At 39.3% G+C, this 21,615-nt stretch overlaps 1 long non-coding RNA gene across 3 annotated transcripts; it reads left to right on the top strand.

Moving 5' to 3' along the window:
• Positions 1-151: 151 nt before the first annotated feature.
• LOC106880099 (uncharacterized) lies at positions 152-17,625 on the top strand. 3 transcript variants are annotated; one of them, XR_001410708.3, is made up of 4 exons: positions 152-804; positions 12,010-12,073; positions 14,328-14,391; positions 16,165-17,625. It is a non-coding gene; the product is annotated as an uncharacterized LOC106880099 (long non-coding RNA). The 3 variants fall into 3 exon arrangements; XR_001410706.3 differs by lacking the exon at positions 16,165-17,625 and adding an exon at positions 15,784-15,949 and having other exon boundaries at positions 155-804; XR_016240769.1 differs by lacking the exon at positions 14,328-14,391 and having other exon boundaries at positions 15,784-17,625.
• Positions 17,626-21,615: the final 3,990 nt, after the last annotated feature.

Below are 21,615 nucleotides of genomic sequence, written 5' to 3'. Positions count from 1 at the left end.
TCTAGAAGCGTCTAGCTTTATGAAGATTCACATTAGATGTCGTGTTGAATTGTGATTGGTCCATTCTAAGATTCTTGGCGTCTTCCCATTGGTTGATTTTTCCATTTCGTGTTTGCTCCACTGAGCTACACGTATCTTCCCGTTTTTCGTCACCAATTGGAATTCCCTTCATTGATGACAATCAGCAAACGATGTTCAATAAGGAAATCATAAAGGCAGATCTAACTCATAATTAAGAAGTTATATAAATCGATGTAAATAACTGTTGATGATTGAAATTAAGAAATATGTTACATCAGGTTAGGTTTACCTTAATGCTACGTAGCCAATTGCAATGACTCATGATAATTGATACTTTTGGTGGGATAAAAATAGAAAAAAAAACGTAAAACTTTTTTTTGTTTAGTTAATCGTTTTGATAAATGTCATTCATTAAAGAAAAGCGTTGAAACATATGATCACGGTCTTGTGACGAAATGTCAAATTGCTTTACTGGTAATAAAATTAACTGGAAGTGTATTTTTTGAATCCGGCTTGATCGATATGATACTAATAGAAATTATTGGAAAGGAAAAACATATTCCTGGTGAAGATCATTCATTTGTTTCATTTTGAAAAGAATAAATTTAAAAGAAAAAAAAACTTGTAAATAGAAGAGGAAATGATCTCGTTAACACGAAAAGAAACTACCGAAAGTTGACCATATTTCTTGAAACTTTCATACTTTGAAGAAGAATAGAGATCACATTCTCCCTAATTATCATTTGTTCAATAACGAATGTTAATTCTTAAATAAGAATAGAGGTAAGTAAAGTTATTTGCTGTCAACGTTCTTGTTTATTTTGCAAAATGACCTCGTGGTTAAGAAGTTTATTTCGCAATCAAGTAATTGCAAGTTCGATCCAATTGCATCTTAATCGATTGTCATGTATCACAACAAATTACTTCATGACATGTTAGCGAAATTTGGCAGATGGAAACAGGGGAAGCGCATCGGGTAAGACTTTTTCATCTTCCTGGATGGTAACGCTTCAATTATACTCGGTTTAACGCCGCTCTATTGCAAACATTTGATCCGGATTTCTTATTCTGAGGATGTCAGGTCGGGCTTTCTTCCTTTCCACACTAACCTCGACGACTCCAGAAAAAAATACAGGCACCGTTTTTTTCCTCCGAGTAATGTAGTAAACACGAACTTATCGTTTTTCACTAAATTCAATTTCCGTGACAAAACTTTATGGTATAACTACAGTTTGGTGCCCCACCCTTAACTGGTTCCTTGCAGAGAATGCATATTTGTAAATAAAATTTAGCAGAGATACATCTTCAAAGACGAAGATTGCGATTATATTGATAAAAGTTAGAAAAACAATTTTCTTTTTATTTTAGAGGAATTTCGGATATATTTTCGTCGCATCCTTCCTTATCAATTACCGCAACTTTGGCATTTTTTGCAGCATTACATAATCAACTTTCTCGAAAGTGTGTTTCTGTAAAATGTCATTTAAATATATGCATTTTGAAAAGAATATTGAAAGTCGAGACAAATGATACGAAACTGAAATTTCCTTGTTAAATTTTCTTTCCGATAGTTATGAGGAAACCGAACTGAGTGGGGTACTAAACTGTGGATATACGAACTTTAGCATACTAGGCGCTTCTGATATTTATTTACAGACTATGATTAGAGGTCTTGTGTAGCTTACAACTTTTATATTCTCTATAATTCGACAAAATTTTTGTTAGAAAAGAGAACAGAATGTTATTTCCATCTTCGAAGTGTCGATGTGGATGCCGGCATTAAAAATAATTTCATGAGTGGTTACACATACATACATACAAATACATACAAACATTGTTACATATATATATTACACGTGCATGCATATACGTGTGCGTGTGTATGACTGTGTATATATTAAGTATAGATAGATATAAATACATCTTATACACATATACACGCATGGTCCAACCAATGCCTTCATGGAGAACAGACGTTAAATGATCGTGTGTGTATGTATGTATAACCAGCTGAAATTGCAAAGATAATCTGGAACTCGACTGAGGAAAGAAAACTCCGAATGACCCGTCCTTGTTTTCCTTGTATCGTCTGTCTGGATGTTTTGTTGTCCCTTTTTGTATCACCTAACTGTCTGGATGTTTTGCGTTCTTGCCCCATTTTTGTATTTTTTATATATAAATATATACATGTATTTATTTATGTATACATGTATATTCTTTGTTTTGTTTCAGTCATTTGACTGCGGCCATGCTGGAGCACCGCCTTTAGTCGAACAAATCGACCCCAGGATTTATTCTTTGTAAGCCTAGTACTTATTCTATCGGTCATTTTTGCCGAACCGTTAAGTTACGGGGACGTAAACACACATCGTCTGTAATTCATATATCTGAAAAAGAAGCCCACTCTAAAATATTAGAGCAGCGATATATATATATATATATATATATAATCATCATCATCATTGTTTAACATCCGTTCTCCATGCTGGCATGGGTTGGATGGTTTAACTGAGGCCTGCAGAGCCAGCAGCTGCACCAGATCTGATCTGTCAGTGTTTCTACTGTGGATGCCATCCGAGAGTGTAGTGGGTGCTTTTTATGTGCCTCTGGCACATTTTCTAGGAAGTTGTTGTGATGGCCAGTCAGAAGGTGATCATTGGTTTCACACCTATAGTTGAAGACACTTGCTGAAGGGCCACGCAGTGGGACCAAACCAGGAACCATATGGTTAGGAAGCAAGCTTCTTACCACACAGCTACGCATATACACATGTTTGCATATATATATATTATATATATATGTGTGTGGTGTCACACACACACATATCATCATCCTCATCATTTAGCATTTGTTCTCCAAGCTAGCATGGGTTGGACAGTTTGACCAGAGCTGGTAAGCTGAGGGGCTGCACCAGTCTGATTTGGCATAGTTTCTATGACTGGGTGCCCTTCCTAATGCCAACAACTCCGAGATATATGTACATAAGTGTGTGTGTGTGGAATATATATATATATGTGCCCCAGGACTGGCTCTTGTGCGGGTGGCACATAAGATGCACTATTTTGAGCGTGGCCATTGCCAGTACCGTCTGACTGGCTTCCGTAGGATTTTCGAGCGAGAACGTTGCCAGTGCCCCTGGACTGGCTTGTGCGGGTGGCACATAAAAGACACCATTTCGAGCGTGGCCGTTGCCAGTATCGCCTGACTGGCCTTCGTGCAGGTGACACGTAAAAGCACCTACTACACTCTCTGAGTGGTTGGCGTTAGGAAGGGCATCCAGCTGTAGAAACTCTGCCAAATTTAGATTGGAGCCTGGTGTTGCCATCCGGTTTCACCAGTCCTCAGTCAAATCGTCCAACCCATGCTAGCATGGAAAGCGGACGTTAAACGATGATGATGATGATATATGTAAGAACGACCGTGCGAACCAAAAGGAGAAATGGTGACGAATGGAAAAACAGAGCTCCTTTATTAAACGCGTCACACAGTCGAACACAAAAATATATCAAATGATATATATATGTTATACTTCAATGACATAGAGAATTCGTAAATGCCAGTAAGGAAGACAATAGGAACTCAACCGATAGAGATGAATAACAGTAAGATTTATTGGAGCATTAAACTGTATGTCTGTGTGTGTGTGAATGCGACATAATAAAACACAATATAAGACTGGCCATCATGTAAACAAAAGAGTGTGTGCGAGTTTACATGTATGTGTATGTAAGAGTTACAGTGTATAGATTAGAGTCAGTAACACGTATAAGAAGTTAAGGCGTGTGGGGCAGAGCGATCACTCGTGATGTTAGGGCTTCTATGCCAACCCGGGTTCTTGAATACAGATGTTCTTCACAGGCTAAATTCTTGGCTGTTATTTTCGTGGTGAGGTGAATCACACAAGCAGGATCGAAGAGAAGTGCTGCGGTTAGCTGTTGGTAGCTTGTGTACGTGTAGAGTCATGTTGACGCTGGCGGCGATGCTGGTAGTCGTAGTTGGACGATGCTGTTGGCGACGTCGGGGGCGATGCTTGTAGTTGGACGATGGTGTCGATGTCGTCGCTGGAACTGGCTGGCTGTGTTACGCGTGTGTGTGGCCAGCGGCCAGATTTAGGAGATCTGAAGCGCGACGAATTTGCCGGGTATCTAGCAGGCTATTTATAGCTGAAGGTAGGCTCCAGAGAAGCATTAGAAAAACACTATCACGTGACCTTATTAGGGGCTATGGTTGGTTAGTTTGCGTCCTGGGGTGAACGGGTGGAGATAATTTACCTGCACAAAGAATAGTCAGTCAGGTGATGACGGGGAAGGCTGCTCTCTGCTACGCCCGCACTTGTTTATATTTATAACAGTGGGAAAGAGTGGTGTTCACTACATATATATACACACACACACACACACACGTGTACATATATACATACATTTGTATCACCTGTCTTGAGAGCAGACTGTTGGATGCTGTTATACACCACTGGTCACAATGCAGTTCCGATTCTTTCTTGGTTGTACCCTTCTTTTCCATCTTGGCCCAAATCATTTTCCCTTCATCATGAAGGCTTCCTGGGTTATCTTTTCTGATCTCTTGGAAACAACTCAGCAATTGCATATATCCACTTGTTGATCAACCTTGTGACATGTTCAACACAGTAAAACTTGTGTGTATATATATCTTCATCATGATCATCATCATTTAACATCCATTTTCCATGCTGGATAGGTTTGACGGTTTGACAGGAGCTGCTAAGCCTGGGAACCACACAGGGCTCCATTCTCTGTTTGGCATGGTTTCTATGGCTGGATGCCCTTCTTAATGCCATCTACTTTACAGAGTGTACTGGGTGCTTTTTATGTGGCACCAACACCAGTGCTTTAAACGTAGAACCAGCACCAGTGCTTTTTATGTGGCACTAGCATTGGTATAAGTTCAGGTGTGGGGGATAGGTCTTCTTGAGTACAGCAAGTCAGTAGATATTTCAGTCTGTTGTCATCTCCTTCCTAAGGCTCATTTCAATGTGTTGAGACTAGTGTTCAATACTTCATCTTATGTCTTCTGGGTCAACCTCTTTCATAAATTCCATCCACTTTTAGTGATTGACACTTCTGCGTACAACTGTCTGCATCCATATGCATTACGTGAACAAGTTAACACAGTCCTCTCTCTTATTTCTTTATTGCCCACAAGGGGCTAAACACAGAGGGGACAAACAAGGACAGACAAAGGGATTAAGTTGATTACATCGACCCCAGTGTGTAACTGGTACTTAATTTATCGACCCCAAAAGGATGAAAGGCAAAGTCAACCTCGGCAGAATTTGAACTCAGAACGTAACGGCAGACAAAATACCACTAATCATTTCGCCCGGCGTGCTAACGTTTCTGCCAGCTCGCCAGTCCTCTCTCTTGCATATAATTCCTCTTATGCCTAACTTCTAGCAGAGAATACTAGCTTCATTCCTCTCTAGTCTGTGCATGTCTTCTGTTTTCAGGGCCCACATCTCACTACCATATAGCACTGCTATTCGTATATATGCATCATACAATCTTCCTTTTACTTGGAGAGACATTTGATTGCTAAGAGAGGTTTCCTTTTCTTATTCTAGCAATTACACTTTCCATGCATTCTACCCCACAGCTAATTAAGTCCCCTAGGTAGCAGAAATTATCCACTACCTCTAAAGAACCTCCGGGGCATTTGAGAAAATCAATTTCTCCAGTATTTGTAGCTTTTATGGATCCTGTACATTTTCCACATACAAACACCAATATATATATTTATTTATTTATTTCCCTCCTATTTATTAAAGGAGGCATGAGCACTTTTACACACACACATGTACATCATGACAGAACTTCCACCTACCAAATCTTCACAAAGCTTTGGTCAGCCCAAGGCTATTGTAGAAGGTTCTTACTCAATGTCCCATGCAGTATATATATATATAATCAGCAGAAGTTACAGTTTTTCATGGAACATAGGACCGGATATTGCTCGATGCTGGTGTTTGTAGATAGAGTTCAGCAATTAAGGAGTGAAGAATAGGTTTGGTGATACAAACAGGAAAACAGAACTCAAGACACAAGGATATACATATATATTTATTACTATTATTATTAATAATGAAAAAATATATTTACTCATGTTTTGAGTTCTATTTTCCTGTTCATATCACCAACCCTATATCATCACCATTTAATGTCTGTTTTCCATGCTGGTATGGGTTGGATAGTTTGACAGGAGTTGGCAAGCCCAGGGCCCACATAGTCTGTTTTTCACTTAGTTTCTATGACTGGATGCCCTTCCTAATGCCAACCTCTTTACAGTGTACTGGGTGCTTTTCACATGGCACCATCACTAGTGCCTTTTACATGGCACCAGCACAAATGCTTTTTATGTGACACTTTGGTTATCAATTCTGTTGTGTGTGTGTGTGTGTGAATCATCATCATCATCATTGTTTAATGTCCACTTTTCATGCTTGGCATGGGTTGGACAGTTTGACTAAAAACTTGTAAGCTGGGGGGGGGGGGGCTGCACCAGGTTTCAATCTCATTTGGCAAGGTTTCTATGGCTGGATGCCCTTCCTAATGCCAACAACTCCGAGTGTGTAGTGGGTGCTTTTTACATGCCACTGGCACAGGTGCCATTGACCTGATACCGGCATCAGCCATGACTACAATCTCACTTGGCTTGATAGATGAACACAAGCATGGTATATTGCCAAGGGTCTTGGTCACCTGCCCTCCATGAGGCCCAACACTCAAATGGTGCTTTTTACATGCCACCGGCATGGGTGCCAATCAGACGGCACTGGCATTGGCCACTACTACAATTTCACTCAGTTCAGCAGGTTTTCGCAAACACAGCATATCACCCAATGATTGAACAGTGCTTTTAGCAGGCCAGTTACGTGACACTGGCATCAGCCTCAACTACAGAAGATGTCAAGTAATAATGCTGTACATCTGTTTCAAGTGGTTCCATTTAATTGAACAATGTAATCATTACATATATATGTGTGTGTGTATATATCATCATCATCATCGTTTAACATCCGCTTTCCATGCTAGCATGGGTTGGACGATTTGACTGAGGACTGGTGAAACCGGATGGCAACACCAGGCTCCAATCTAATTTGGCAGAGTTTCTACAGCTGGATGCCCTTCCTAATGCCAACCACTCAGAGTGTAGTGGGTGCTTTTACGTGTCACCCGCACGAAAACGGCCACGCTCGAAATGGTGTCTTTTATGTGCCACCCGCACAAGAGCCAGTCCAGGGGCACTGGCAACGATCTCGCTCGAAAACCCTACAAGGCCAGTCAGGCTGTACTGGCAATGGTCACGCTCAGGATGGTACATCTTATGTGCCACCCGAACAAGAGCCAGTCCAGGGGCACTGGCAACGATCTCACTTGGCTTGCCGGGTCTTCTCACGCACAGCACATTTCCAAAGGTCTCGGTCAGTAGTCATCGCCTCGGTGAGGCCCAATGTTCGAAGGTCTTGCCTCACCACCTCAGCCCAGGTCTTCCTGGGCCTACCTCTTCCACGGGTTCCCTCAACTGTTAGGGAGTGGCACTTTTTCACGCAGCTATCCTCATTCATTCTCACCACATGTCCAAACCAGCACAATCGTCTCTCTTGCACACCACAACTGATGCTTCTTATGTTCAGCTTTTCTCTCAAGATACTTACACTCTGATGGGTATTCACATTTACATTACACATCCAGCGGAGCATACTGGCTTCATTCTTTGCGAGCTTACGCATGTCATCAGCAGTTACAGCCCATGTTTCACTGCCATGTAGCATGGCTGTTCGTACACATGTGTCATACAGTCTGCCTTTTACTCTGAGTGAGAGTCCCTTTGTCGCCAGCAGAGGTAAGAGCTCTCTAAACTTGGCCCAGGCTATTCTTATTCTAGCAGTTACACTTTCAGCGCACCCACCCCCACTACTAACTTGGTCACCCAGATAGCGGAAGCTATCAACTACCTCTAGGGGGAGAATTCACAAAAAAACACAAAAGACGAAGACAGGTGGTGTAGACAACAAACAGATGTATTAGTTTAATGCTCGGGAAATGAAAGAGTCTTTAACGTTTCGAGCCTACGCTCTTCCACAGAAAGAAACAAGGAGAAAAATAAAGAATGTGTAGTGGCTAGCGATCTGTCATGGCGATATATCATCATCGTGTGTGTGTGTGTGCATGTGTATCTATATATATATATATATATATATATATATATATATATGGAAAGCGGACGTTAAACGATTAAACGATATATATATATATCATGATGATGCAAACTTCTGGGCGTTTGTTCATTTTATACTTCCTCAGTCTCTATCTACTGCTCCTCTCATATGCCAACCCCTGTTCACTGCAGTGTGTCACCCATGTAAGAGTAACAATAACAAACAATTGCATCAGATCTGTTAGCATCCAATGCACTCCTTCACTGCCATCATTCTCTTACCATTGCTATGAGGACTACCTATCACTTGTACTTTTCCTCACAGCAAACATTCCATCATTCCATGCTTTTTGTATGCAAGCCGGCAACACTCTAATTTTTTCTACTTTTCCTTTCGTAATGTCATCCCAGCCACTATTTGCCCCTTTTATACTTGGGCATCTTTTAATACTTTACCCCAGCTTATTTTCTGTAAATTCTATCTATTCTACCAACTCTAGCAATCACATTCTTCAGAACAAACAGTAAGAGTATTGACCAGTATTGTATGCTTTTCTCTTGTGGGATACTTGACAACTTCACTACAGCTGGTACCACACTAAAATTCACATCAATAACTCCTTAAAATTGTTGAGAGGACCTTTTAAACTTGTGTAGTTAAGGAAATGATCTCGCTAGTGCCGTTTCCAGGATAACAGACACTTGGCATACTCCATAAAAGGATTGGTGTTAGGAAGGGCACCCAGTTGTTGATTCCAAGCCAATGTGAAATATGCAAGCAAGATGTGGTACTTTGACCCATCTGGAAGGGCAGTAATTGTAGATAAGAACTGACTTGGACTGTGGTGACCTATCCAACCCATACCAGCTTGGGAAGCAAATATGAAGTGATGATAATAATTATCATCATCATCATCATCGTTTAACGTCTGCTTTCCATGCTGGCATGGGTTGGACGGTTTGACTGAGGACTGGTGAGCCAGAGGCTGCATGAGGCCCCAATTTGATCTGGCAAAGTTTCTACAGCTGGATGCCCTTTCTAACGCCAATCACTTCAAGAGTGTAGTGGGTGCTTTTACGTGCCACCAGCATAAGAGCCAGTCAGGTGTAGTTGTGCTTCACTTTTTCAATAATTCACAGCATTGGTATACAACGACGTGACTCCATCAGCGAAGAAAAGCACGTCCACAGAGTAGTGAGGGAAACAAGCGTCTTACCACACAGTCACACCTGCACCTAAGATGGTAAAATGGTCACAAGCCAACTGAGTTTATGTACAAAAGAAATTGATATTGGTTGAAATTTTAGATGTTATATCAAGTGCTGGATGGCACACGAGTTTCAGGTAAAAAACACAACACTTAGTACTCCAGTAGGATGTTGAGATTACTTAAAAACTGCCTTGTGAAAAGCTTGCTTAGCTGTTACTTTGAAGCAGGTATGACCTGGTAGACTATCATGTTTTAGGTGTCTTTGGAGTCATGAGCCGACATAGACACTCCTCTTAGCTTCCCCACATTTGAACCAATTGAATATTGAGTATGTTAGAAATGTACCAGCAGTTGATTGGTCCTCTTGAATTACAATTGAATAGAGTGGAGTAACATAAAGTGACATGTTTTGCTCAAGGATACAAAGTGTTGCACAGTTCAGGAGTCAAACACATAGCCTTGGAGAAACTGAATTTCTCTTCCTGGCTGAAATTTGAAACCGAATCAAAAAATTCTATCTTGCTATTCCACCTATTGTTCTGTCAATAAGGCAACCGTGATTAACGTACTTCTCTCTTGACCTGTGAACCGTGAGTATCATAGGGAGTTCACGGACGTTAATGGTTGACCTACATTGACCCACCTCTTGTTCTCTACAGTATGCACATCCGTATAGCTGTTGTGTATATTGTTAGAAATACAATCATTTGGAGAGACAACAGACAGAGAGCAGGCCGACCAGTTCAAAATACCTTCTCGACAAAACGTCAAAGAGGGACAGCTATGGGATTCCCCAACGATACAGTTGTCCTATTCCCCCCCTCCCTTACTTTCTCACTCACTCACTTTCGTTTTGACAACAACAGGGAATAAGTAAGTGCAACGCTATCTACCCTTTTACAAGAAACTACAACTCTCGTTACCTTGTATGCTATCCAGTTGTTTTTATACATGGATGCCTGTCGTGGTTTGGCTTTAATTAACTGTACTGCACTCCAATGTCTTTTTCGGTATCGTTTCTGTAGCTGGATGCCCTTCCTATTGCCAAGGAGCATTAAGATTAGAATAAGCTTTGCTATAAGTCTCTAGAAATCTTTTGTGAGTTTTAAAAAAAGTTTAGTTTTTGACAGTGAAATCTGTTCAGCTTAAAGTTGCCATCATCATCATCAATGTCCACTTCTCTGTGTTTGCAAGGGTCAGAAAGAATTTGTTGAGGCAGATTTTCTTCAGCCAGATGCCTTTCCTGTTGCCAACCCTTATCTGTTTCCAAGCAACATGTTTTTTTCCCCATTGGTCAGACATGTTTTTTCATGCAAGACTAGAAATGAACAGTAACACTTGTATGATGGTGATGCTCATTTATAACCATCACACGATACCAAGACAAGGGTACACAGATGCGTGCATACACACACACACACACACACACACACACATGATGAAGGCAAGCAAGCTGAAACTTCAAAGTCACTGACAACCTTTTCCTTGTAAAAGTTTAATAAACATGTACTCTACCAAAAGTATTGAGTAGGCCTTCAATTCAGTGTTAGGTTATTTTCTATATGTAACTTAACATCAAAACAAACATTAATATATCTGTGTGTGTGTACATATATACATACACACTAATATTGAACAGTGAAAATGAATGTTCAACACAGCATTGGTGGATAAGTATTCCCTATTTTTGTGGGTTAACAAGGCAACTAATGGTTTTGTACGAAGAGATCTTCACAATTATTAAAGTGTGTCACATGGAACTGTTGGTAATCCTCTCCATTTTGGAGTACCAACACTTCTGTGCGACTCACTTGAACAATTGTGAAAATCTCTTCACATAAAATATTGAAATATGAATACTTTCTGAGTGAATTTATACAAATTGTTAAATGAATGGATATAACTGGCCTTTCCTATATCAAACATTGCACACTATAACACTATATCTTAGAAGATTTTAATCTGTGCAGCTGCCAAACATTGATTTGAAATCACTTGCTGAAAATTAATATTTTTGCAGCTGGTAGATTGCCAGTCTGGACTTGTTTCTACTGAAAAATGGTAGGCATTATGATAAGATAATATTTAGCAAATATTTGAGTTGGAAAAGAAATGTTTCATCAGCTTAACTGCATAAATAACTATTTCTATTTGAACACTAGACATATTACTTAAGTGTAAACAATGTCTGCATTAGCGTCTGTAATACGATTGCTTGTGTTTATTAGAGTTTCATTTGTACTAATATACTCAATCGTTAGGAGGAAAAAAAACACCTTTTAACACCTCCAGGCCTTTTTTGGGGTGTTGCCCAAAAGTTTAGAAAGAAATTCTGTATTAGGTGGGAATCGCAATTCATAACAAAAGGACCCATTTTTATGTATTCTAACTTTGTTGTAGCAGACCCTGTGCATATAAAACAGTAATGTTGTGAAACTGCTGGAAATAAACCTTGGTCCTGATATTTGTGGTGTTGGCTCGGCTAGAAAGGGTGTTGCCTAGGCAACTAGTACAACACCCCTGCAACTTGATTCAGTGGTGTAATTTCAGTATAACTCAATATTTTGTTGCTTTCTTTTTCTAGCAAGAAATATCTGGATTATAGAGCTGAAGATAATTAAACACAATGCTGTGAGTATTGTCTTGAGGTAAGTTTACATAAGAAATAAACCCATCCCTTCTCCCCCCAACCCCTACCCAGAACCACTTCCCTTTGTCATTATCATTCCTGCCCTCCCTATTTCTACCAATCACCTTCTTCTGTGCCCTCAGCCTCTGATCTCTTTTCCTCTGCTATACCCCATCCTTAACACCTCTTTTATCTGTTATTGTTCTCAACACTCTCTCATTCCTACCATCACACCCTACTTATCACAGCTCCCTATATCTTCCTCTCCACCACTCCGACATCTTGCACATCATCCCACTACTTTCTAATTTGTTCTCCTCCCTGAACCACTCCTGCATCTCCCACCATACACCTCTCTATAATGGAATTTCCTTTGATTGCACCTTCACCCTTTTTCATTACTCACTACATTTACCTCCACCCTCATGCTCACTAAATACGTCCACTCTCTCCCCCACTCCATGCCCCACTATCCATATCCTCTCTTATGCTCACCTTCTTGTACTCAGAGAATTTACACTGGTACTCCAGCACTACCCCCATTTATCTCCATCTCAACTACTCCAACCCATCTCTATATATAATAAGGGTAGCCATATATTTCCTCAATAACAAGACACGAGTGCTTATTTCCCTATCTTACTTTAGCCTTTCAACATCCAACATAAAACCACCTTCCCCCTCTCAAATATACCCCATTTAGTAGTAACAGTTTTTTTTCCTCCCCCTGTTCTTTCTCTATCTTGAAAGTTTACATGGCAGCCTCACTAATGCTTGGGTATGATAAAAGCACCCAGTACACTCTGTAAAGTGGTTAGTACTAGGAGGGCATCCAGTTGTAAAAACTGAACCAGAACAGACAATTGGAGCCCTACACAGCCTTGCAGCTTGCTGAAACCTGTCAGACTGTCTGACCCATGCTGGCATGGAAAAGTGGATGTTAAATGATGACGATGTACACATGCCAAACACACACACACACACACGCACTCCATTTGGGTTTTGACTTTAGAGTTTACTTCATAAAGCCTGTCCATAGCTATCAACTATCAGATACTGTTGTCCAACAAAAATGGATCACTTCACTGTTGATATATCTGAAAATCTGTAAATGTCCCTAAAGTTTACATAAACATTAACAAAGAGTAATGGAGTGAGCAATTTATTTTATTGCATAGTTCTACAATTGTTTCATTGACACATTACCAGAAGTTTAATGCTGGAATATTAATGGCTAGGGACCAGGAACAATGGTGATTTGCTGTACTTGAGAAAATGCATCAAGCCAAGAAAATCAGTGATCCATACATACAGGCTTGTCTTTTACAGGTGCCGGTGCCACATAAAATGCTCTTGTGCCAGTGCTGTGTAAATGCTCCTATGCTGGTGGCACATAAAAAGCACCCAGCACACTGTTGAGTAGTTGGCATTAGGAAGGGTATCCAGCTGTAGAAACCATACCACAATAGAAATTAGAGTCTGGATAGCTTCCTGGCTGGCCAGCTCCTGTCAATCCATCCAACCCATGCCAGTATGGAAAGCGGATGTTAAACTATGATGATGATGATGAATATATGAAATAATATACATCGAATCAGTATTATGCTACTATTATATATACAATATTATAGATCCCTTTCAGTCAATCCTATCAACCAAGTTCATAATGGTAACTGGATATTATATAGCACTGAAAAAAACATTCGAGCGTGGCCGTTGCCAGTACTGCCTGACTGGCACTCGTGCTGGTGGCACTTAAAAGCACCCATTGCACTCACGGAGTGGTTGGCGTTAGGAAGGGCATCCAGCTGTAGAAACTCTGCCAAATCAGATTGGAGCCTGGTGCAGCCATCTGGTTCACCAGTCCTCAGTCAAATCGTCCAACCCATGCTAGCATGGAAAGCGGACATTAAACGATGATGATGATGTCTCTTCAGGGACAGCATGTATGGAAAAATATATGGCAACTACCCTGTTATTGGAAGTGAAAAATCTCACATCCAGTTTGTGGATGAAGTGAAAAAAGACAAAATAAAGCTGTCGGAGGCAAAGTGAGCAAGACTTTTATCAAGAGTTATATCTTATAGCACCAAAACATTTGAGGTGCTGTAAGGTGGCATGAGTTTGGTGAAAGTAGGGTTGAAATATGTGTAGGGATCTCTGATGGAGATGGAGGTGTTGGGTGGGTCTCTGAATGTTTAAACTGATGTTGAGGTGTATGTGTATCTGTGTTCATTTGTATGTTTTGGTTAAACTCTTTGTTGATTTCTTAGGATATGATGATAAGAAGGCCAGAGGCAGAAAGTCTAGTGATTATAGTCATGGTGGGGCTCATAGGTAAGATGATATACCTTCTTTCATGTGGATAAGAACAATAGTATTTTCAACACACCGTATGCTAATTAACCAACTTCAAAAACGCTCTTTTTAATCAATACAGGGTATGGTATATCATAGGATATTGCACAATATTTCTGGAAATTTTGGATTTCTGGGAACTGGACTAGAAGTCCAGTATTGTACTTGAATAATAACAAAAAACCATTTATTGATATTTTGGATGCATTTTATATTCACATGCATATTGAATACATTCCAAATACCAATAGCTGGTTTTTGTTATTGTTCAAATGCTATAGACTCAAGTAGGAATAGTCTAGCCCAGTGCTACTCAGAATGGTGGCCCGCGGACCGGTGCTGGTCTGCGAGCCATCAGCTGCCGGTATGTGGTGAGTTTCCAGAAAAGAAAGAAACATTATAAAATGCTTATTGAATATTGTATTATTTGTTTACAAAATAAGTAAAAGATATAGGCGCAGGAGTGGCTGTGTGGTAAGTAGCTTGCTAACCAGCCACATGGTTCTGGGTTCAGTCTCACAGCGTGGCACTTTGGGCAAGAAGCCTGTCGTATATATGTATATATATTATTTTATATATATATGTATGTTGTGTATCAGTGTTTGTCCCCACCAACATCGCTTGACAACGAATGCTGGTGTGTTTAGGTGCCCATAACTTAATGGTTCGGCAAAAGAGACCGATAGAATAAATACTAGGCTTACAAAGAATAAGTCCTGAGGTCGATTTGATTCGACTAAAGGCAGTGCTCCAGCATGGCCGCAGTCAAATGACTGAAACAAGTAAAAGAAAGAAAGAATTTAAAAAATTGTCAACTTTTATTATATTCATTATATATATTGTTTCTGGCATAAATTGATATTACCAAGAAATATTACCAGTCCCTGGCACATTGGAAAAAAAAAAACTGCTGGTATGCCACATCAGATAGTTCGAGAAGCACTGGTCTAGCCTATTCCTACTTGAATAATACAGTTACAATGCAACAGGATATAACAGTGGAATGTTTATCTAACTAAACACTGAATATAAAATATCTGATGAAGTGTATTGCATGAAAGCATTCATGCGCATACATGCACATACATGCATGCACATGTGTATGTGAAATTATATTAAACATGCATTTTGTTATTGTGCAAGCTTATGCAGAAAGTAATCACACGTACAAAGAATAAATGAAAGATTTAGTTGAAATCACACATGCTCATAATGTATTGGATTATTTCAAAATCATGATTTTGAAATAAACTTCATCACCAACTAATTTTACATAAACTAATTTTTAATAACAAAATTTATAGAAATGGACCATCCAATACGCGATGAACATGTGTGATTTCAGCTAAATCTTTCATTTATTCTTTGTAGATATTTGAAAAAAAAAGTTGAAGGCATGACTTTGGAGTTCAGAAACATTTTTTCAAGCTCAGAATTGCTGAAGCATGGAATAAACTAAATGCATCAGTTGTTAGCTGTCAAAATACTACTTCCTTCAAAACTTCCATTCGCCAACAATACACCTTTTTAAACAATTCATTCACTGTTCGCTTTCTGTACATTATTCTATGTAACTGTTCATGCAGTTTTGATTTCCTTTTTCTGATGAGCTATAGTGCAACTGAGCACTGTACACAATAAATTCATTATTATTCAGTAAATTGCATAAAGAACAATGATTATATAATTCACTAGGTGTTCATTTAAAGGGAGATAACTGTTTTTAACCGTTTAATGCATTATCTCTCATAGGTGGTGCTGCTGCTGCTGCCGCTGTGAGGACTGAGTAAGGAATGGAGGGCAAACTGCCATGCTTAGTAAAATTAAAAATGGTTTTCTAAACATTCATGGCAGAGAAAGAAGAATTATATAGAAGCAAATTCTATTTTGTGTTCTTATTAACAGAGTTGGGAAGGCAAGGTTGGGGTATTTGTCAGCTTGAAACTCACTGTGGCTGTGTGGTAAAAAGCTTGCTTCCCAACCACATAGTTCCAGGTTCAGTCCCTCTGCGTAGCACATTGGGCAACTATAGTTCCAAGCTGACCAAAATGCTTTGCAGCGTTTCTCCCAACCTCACGTTCTGAGTTCAAATACCACCAAAGTCAAATTTTACCACATAAAAGGCACCTGTACTGGGGCTTCATAAAAATCACTTGTGCTGTTCATGTAAAAAGCCCCCAGTACACTCTGTAAAGCAGTTAGCGTTAGGAAGGGCATCCTAGCCGTAGAAACTATGCCAAAGCAGACAATTGGAGCCTGGTGCAGCCGTCCAGCATACCAGCTCCTGTTAAACCATTCATCCCATACCAGTATGGAAAACATGTTAAGTGAAGATGATGAGAGTTTTTTTTTTACCATAGATATCAAGCTGCATATTTTGGGATTAGATTTAGTCAACTAGAACTTGAATGATACTTATTTTGTGAATTCTAGAACCCAGGAAAGACAAAATTGAACTCAGCATAATTTTCTCTAATGCTCTGTTGATTTTATTTCTAAAATATTACAGTGCCATAGAATTTCAAAGTAGCCAAACTGCCCTCAAGTCATAACCCACTGTTTGAAAAACAAGAAGAAAACTTGGATAGTGTATTTTTAGATGCCCCTATAAAGATAGGATTGTCCAGACTTGGGCATCTTTGTTTAACCCCCTTGTCTGTTCAAAAGAGATGATATAGGGCTGAGATACTTGGTGCATTGCTGTACTCAAGAAGACCCATCCACCACAGCAAAATTGTTAATGCCCTCTTCCAGCTGAAGGGGCTTTTGCATTGCAAGAACCCTGTGTGGTGCTATGTAAAAAGCACCCATGCCAGGCCACATGAGAAGTACCCAACATACTCTGTAAAGTGGTTGGTGTTAGGAAAGGCAGATAGCCATAGAAACCAAGCTGAATCAGACAGGAACCTGGTGCAAGTTTCCAGCTGGCCAGCTCCCTGTCAAACCGTCCAACCCATGCCAGCATGGAAAACATGCATTAAAGGATGATGTAGGAAATGGTGTAAGGGAATTGTTGATGCTATTTCTAGCAGGTCATGCTCTTTCATTTGATATTTATCTCTTGATTATGTATATTTTTCAATTACTTCTGGGTATGTTATTAAACAAGAGTTATTTCAGAGGCCAATGTATGTTGTATTTTATTGGCAAATCTCAAGTTATTGTTTCATCTGAAATGTACTAACTGCTAATAAAATCATTTTCTTATTTTAACCAGTTGTTTGTTTTGTTTTTAATTTTGTATTATTATTTTCATGTGACTTGTTGCAAGTGAATGGCATTTTGAAAAATTATTGCATTCTCAACATCCATATTTTTTCAATGTGGTATTGTTTTCAGATTTACTTTTAATCCTTTTGACACCAACTCAACCGAGACCACTCCTGGTTCCAGGATACAAACTCACTGTTTTCAAGTGGTCCAAATTAAAACCTTTCATAAACATTTTATGTTAATTTATGATCCAAACACCAGATTAACAATGACAATGTGATTTCCCTAAATTCTTTATTATTTTAAAAATTAATTGATATAAAAGTATATTTCAATAGAAATTTGGTAACAAAAGGTTTAAAGTAAGATAACTCTGGACAGCTTTTTACATGTACATATAACTAAGTCCAAGAATAGCAAAAAATTAACCTTTAAATTGTGTACTGTCTCTGTTGGTAACACATTTTAAAATGATAAGTTGTTACATTGAAATTCCAGTTTGGTGTATAAATGTAAAGTTGAAATAACGAAAGAAGGAGTGAAAATTCAGATGACTATTACTTATAAGATCCTGCGAGAGCTTTATATGGATTACAAACATGTATAACTATTTGCTGTATTTATAGAAAGAAAGATTGACAATTAGTGATACATTCTATATAATATGGTCACAAGGATTCCTCTCTCGTACTTCAATGAAGTACACTTATCTCTAAAAGAAGTCAGATCAGATGTCACAATGAGAGAAATATTCATTTTGACTGCTATGAAAGCACTGCAACTTGTAATATCCATAAAGTTGCTGGGGATGGGACCATTTTCCAAGATAAAATTGGGAAAGATATCTTAGATAGCTTCTAAGTTGTTGTCACCATAGATTCTGCATTTCAGTACAATGCTGAAAATTACACCTTCTGGAGGAAGTTTTTGCCTACTAGCTGCATGGATAATCTGAATTTTAATCAATATTTTTTTTTCAACTGAATTCGTTACATGTGAGATCTCACTATTATTTTTGCTATGAATTGTGTTTTAACTTAGATGGTGGGTTGCGTGGTTAAAAAGTTTGGCTTCCCAACCATGTGGTTTTGGGTTTAGTTCCTCTGCGTGGCACCCTAGGCAAGTGTCCTGTACTACAACCCCAGGCTAACCAAAGTATTGCGAGTCAATTTAGAGAGAAACTGAAAGAAGCCTGGTGTGTATATATGTTTATATATGTGTGTGTGTGCTTTCTTATCTCCAGTGTTGGGCTCATGTGTCTTCTACAATAGCCTCAGGCTGACCAAACCCTTGTGAGTGGATTTGCTAATTTGGTAGACAGAAACTGAAAGAAGTTGTTGTATACACACACACATACATACACATACATACACATACACAAATGTCTTGCCATTGTGAGATAGTTGTAAGCAAGCGTCACAGCCATACAAGCAGTGTCAGTATCATTTGTTTCTAGGGGTCTAGAAACGTCCAGCCATAGGCAACTATTACGTTGCTTTGAAACAAGTGAAGATTGGTGACAAGAAGGGCAGCCAGCTGTTGAAGAGCTGCCTCAGTAAATTCTGTCTAACCTGCGGCATACAAGCATGGAAAATTGGACGTTAAAACGACAACCACTATTATTATTATTATTGAGTGAGAGAGCAGTGCATGCCATCAAAGTGACACTGGGGTAAAATATACGAAGCCCATTATACCCACCATGACTACCCGTCTGATAAGGGTACACCAGGCACGTGCATCACAACCATATATGTGAGACATGGTGATCTCATATCAAGATAAACAGTGCATGACCTTGCAGGTGGGGCCCAGTTAGAATTTTCTTCAGATCGAGTAGCCCATTCCGCTCAAAAGGTCCCTGAATAAGGTTTGTTTAAGGATATTGAGCAAAACACCCACGTTTCCAAAGGTAAGTTATTCACCCCCCACCCCCCACCCCAATTCCTCTCAACACATGGCTATGATGCTCCTCCACCAAGGGACATGCTCAACTGGTTACGGTCAAACAACTGAGAAGCAAATCTGTGGTATTAAGCAGAATATTATTATTATTATTAATATATAAAGGATTGAGCCTGTTGAAGACACACAAAATGTCGAAATATCGTTCACTAGATGACAATGGCACTCTTCTTTTAATTTTGACTCTATTATTATTATTGTTATTATTAAGCCCTAAGTAGGATTTATGAGCCCTATGATATATTGATATATTTTGCAGAGCCTTGAAAGCAGTAAATAATCTGAATTATATATCGTAGCAGTTCACAGTTTCCCGGTGGCTATGCAAGCTGTTGCTACAACTGTATATTGAGGACACACGTAGATGATTTGTGGGAAGGGTAAGATAGGAATTATTACGAACCACAGTATACTTTTGTGCATGTTGTAGGCTTAATATTAGAGCAATGTGACCAGGGCACAGGAGTAATATAAAAATGTGATGCTAAAACTTTTTGTTAATTTTTACTACCAACCCATCAGAAACATCTGGTTCCATGATACAGAATTTCAGTTTTAACCATTTAACATTCAGATTAATCCATCATCTTTAATGCTTTTTTATCCACATTGTTTCATATTGATCATCTCAGCTTTGTGGTTTTGATAATGTGATTGTTTATGTTTAGAGTGACTTTGTAGGGTAGGTGTGAGAGGCCAGATCTGGCCAGTTTGAACATAAAATCAGATAAAATATTTGGGCCGGATATGGCCTGTTTGAATGTTAAATGGTGAAAGTGTTGTAAGTTAAAAACTTTCCATTAAAATTTCATGTTAATTTATATTCCAGACACCAGTTTAATAATGATAAAGTTTGTTAAATTCTCCATTCTTTTCAAAATTCATTAAAATGAAACAGTGTATTTCAACAGAAATATGGTAGCAAATGGCTCAAGTGATATAAATTAAAACCTTCCATCAAAATTTCCTTCTGCAAACACCAGATTAGTGACAAAGATATTTTACTAAATTCTTCATTATTTTCAAAATTAATTCAATAAAAATTCAGTAACAAAAGGGTTAACAATCCCTGAATTAACTGAACATCATAAGAGATTTCTATATTTTTCTGCAGTTTTATTATTAGCAGTAACATTTGCTTTTAAATAATCAAAATCGCTGACATGGCCGATGACAGTACTGCCTGATTGGAACATTAAAAGCACATCCGAGTGTGATCATTGTCAGGGCCACATATTGGCTTCCATGCCAGTGGCACGTGAAACACAACATTCAAGTGTAGTTGTTGCCAATGCTGCCGGACTGGCTCTTGTGCAGGTAGCACATAAAAAACACCTTTTGAGCACTCCTCAGTCAAACTGTCCAATCCATGCCGGCATGGAAAGCGGACGTTAAATGATGATGATGATGATTCAAGACCTGCCACATCCACTTCCTTAGTATTAGATTTTCTGTAATTATTTATTCGGCTGTGTGGTAAGTAGCTTGCTTACCAACCACATGGTTCTGGGTTCAGTCCCACTGCGTGGCACCTTGGGCAAGTGTCTTCTACTATAGCCTCGGGCTGACCAAAGCCTTGTGAGTGAATTTGGTAGACGGAAACTGAAAGAAGCCCGTCATCGTTGCCTTTCGAGCGAGATTGTTGCCAGTTCCCCTGGACTGGTTCTTGTGCGGGTGGCACATAAAATACACCATTTTGAGCGTGGCCGTTGCCAGTACCGCCTGACTGGCCTTCGTGCAGGTGACATGTAAAAGCACCCACTACACTCTCTGAGTGGTTGGCGTTAGGAAGGGCATCCAGCTGTAGAAACTCTGCCAAATCAGATTGGAGCCTGGTGTAGCCATCTGGTTTCACCAGTCCTCAGTCTAATCGTCCAACCCATGCTAGCATGGAAAGCGGACGTTAAACGATGAAGATGATGATGATGATGATATATATATATATATATGTATGTATGTAACCCTAACCCTAAAATCCCAACAACAGAACAAGAACGTAACAGACGACAATGAATACATATGGAA

Source organism: Octopus bimaculoides, chromosome 1 (genome assembly GCF_046866305.1).
Source record: "Octopus bimaculoides isolate indiv1 chromosome 1, ASM4686630v1, whole genome shotgun sequence".
NCBI classification, from domain to species: domain Eukaryota; kingdom Metazoa; phylum Mollusca; class Cephalopoda; order Octopoda; family Octopodidae; genus Octopus; species Octopus bimaculoides.
This window is presented reverse-complemented; position numbering and strand designations above follow the sequence as displayed.